General features: G+C 47.3%; 1 protein-coding gene across 1 annotated transcript in view; it reads left to right on the forward strand.

Moving 5' to 3' along the window:
• TARS2 (threonyl-tRNA synthetase 2, mitochondrial) overlaps positions 1–2,302 on the forward strand; it is a 29,683-nt gene that overhangs the window by 3,534 nt on the left and 23,847 nt on the right. The window lies entirely within an intron of this gene.

Here is a 2,302-nt window from a genome sequence, read left to right on the forward strand (position 1 = left end):
GGATTGATAGTCTCACGTGTTCGGTGTGGAAAACAAAACAAGTACATGCTTTAGAGGCAACAGCAATGAAATTCCTTGGAAATGTGTATTAATATCATTTTAATAAAATAAGTAGTTCTAAAGGTTTGACATTTTTCTTTGAGATTTGGGGCTTCAACGCAGGGCCCCTGGCTCCTCTGGTGAGTGCAACTAGGAGGAAACTTCTCCAGGAGCGGAAGCCGCTGCTCTGCAGAGCAAGCCTGTGGTTGGAAAACCTAAATTTTCTCCAGCAAAGAGCCTACGTGACTGTCCAGGGCTGAAGGTGAAACCAGCTACAGAATGCAGAACGAACAGCCTGGATGTGTCTCTGAAGATATGAATGGATTGGCTTTTGGTCCGAGGATGCGCGGGGGGCTTGCGGAGGTGGTGGGTGTGCCTGCACGTCTCAGGCACGCGCAAAGACACCAGACCACTCGTCCCCTTCCGTGTGACCGCTGGCGTGCTCTCTTCCAGCCATTCCTTTTTTTTTTTAAAGTCTGTTTGTCTCCCAGCATTATGTTTTTGTTTTCCAGTTTAATAAAGTATGGTTTCCTTTGTCGTGTGGTTGACTCTTCCCCTCTCACATTGCTCTTGTCCAGCTGTCCCCTTTGATTTCTGCACTCGGTGTCACCGAAGGCAGTCTGAGCCACCAAGATCTTCATGGCCTTGTGGGTTTTCTGTTTGATCCTTTGTGTAATTCGGTCTTGGAAAGGGACCATGGGTGGGGAGAGATCAAAGGTATTCAGGGAGTGGAAGGTAATGAAGTGGGATGTGCCGGATGGGTAATTTTTTGTGTACGTCTTCAAAAAGTGCAATTGCGAGCGAAGAAGCACTTGTAAAGCAAGCATAGAATTGGGGTGGCGATGCTGAGTATCCTGGCCAATTCTTTGCCCACATCTGCCCTTCTTGCTGCACGTTGACAGTCTGTCATACAGAAACCCCAGTTAACCCTTCTGTCTTGCCCCAGTGCTTTCTGACAATCCAGTGAGGCTTAATAAATGGAATGTAGGTCTTAACAGGTAGAGGTCAGGCCTAGGTCACAGGCAGGGTAGAGGCTCTCAGTAGCAGCCTTGGTTACGTGAAGCTGCACAGGTGTCACTAGACACTTCGGAAATAGCATCAGCCTAGGAACACGCCCGGCAGGGAGGGTATACTGCAGGACTGGCTGCTGCTGGAATCCAGCTCACCCTTTCTGCCTCGTCCCTTCTTGGGACTCTGACATGCCCACCCGGTTCTTGTCTCCACCTCCAAAGAAGCGACAGGTTGTAGGATTCCTCGTCGGCCCTTCTGGACATGGTGAAAGATGTATGCTTCCCCTAAAGTGTTTTATTTAAGCCAATCTGATGTGAGAGGGATGAGTTACCCCCTCATGTATGCAGACGTAATAACACCATCCAAATGGGTTTGGGGTTTTGGGGTGTTTCTCATACTTGTTTATGAGTAACTATGGACAAGCCCCGTCAGCTGCTGTTCGCAATTGCTGAGTAATAACTCACTGAGGCTGCATAGGCAAAGCGACAGAGGGACGTGAGATATCGGCTCTCAAGTAAACATCCTGTCCCACCACCCCATGTAGAAATAACGAGAAGCACATATGTGTCAAAAGAGCAAATGCGGTGTAAACTTTATCAAGTTATTCCTAACTGCTGGGGGACAACAGCAGAAACCTTTCGTGCTTAGTTACAAGTTGGAGGGGAAGAGGATAAGAAGGTTGAGATCTATTCAGAAATTGATGTTGCAGTTACAGTTTATTTTTTTCTTTTCCTGTCCTTTCCCTTTGTCCTCACTGTGGCAAGAGTCAAAAGTTGAGAATACAGATGTGGGTGGTGGGGCCGGGGAGCGATGCCAACAGAGAAAACAGATACAGGCTGCAGCTTTTTGTGTTTGACTCAAAAGGGTGTCGGCTAAACCAGTCAGCCCTTGACCAGTTGCGGTTCATAGCAAATTAGAGGTGCCGGCAACCACCTTCCTCATTCCTATGGTCGCCCCTGATTTTTGAGAATTACTCAGGCCGCTTGATTTGTGGAAAAGAGATAAGAGGACTTGAACCTTCATATGTTTTCCTTAGGGTACTTCAGTTGGAATGGTAGGAAGAAAGAAAACGGGCAGCATCCAGTTCCTTCTGTTTTGTCCTCCCCTTGTACCTACAAGAGAGAACGCTTAAGGTCCCATATCTTTTTAGGTAGCCGGTCATTGCCAAGGGCAGTAGAGATAGTAAACGATTAATTTGAAATCTTGGTTATTGAGCCTTAGTTGTATATTGCCTTCCACAGATGTGTCTAGG

The sequence above is a fragment of the Pteropus vampyrus genome, unplaced genomic scaffold (genome assembly GCF_000151845.1).
Source record: "Pteropus vampyrus isolate Shadow unplaced genomic scaffold, Pvam_2.0 Scaffold617, whole genome shotgun sequence".
Lineage (NCBI taxonomy): Eukaryota > Metazoa > Chordata > Mammalia > Chiroptera > Pteropodidae > Pteropus > Pteropus vampyrus.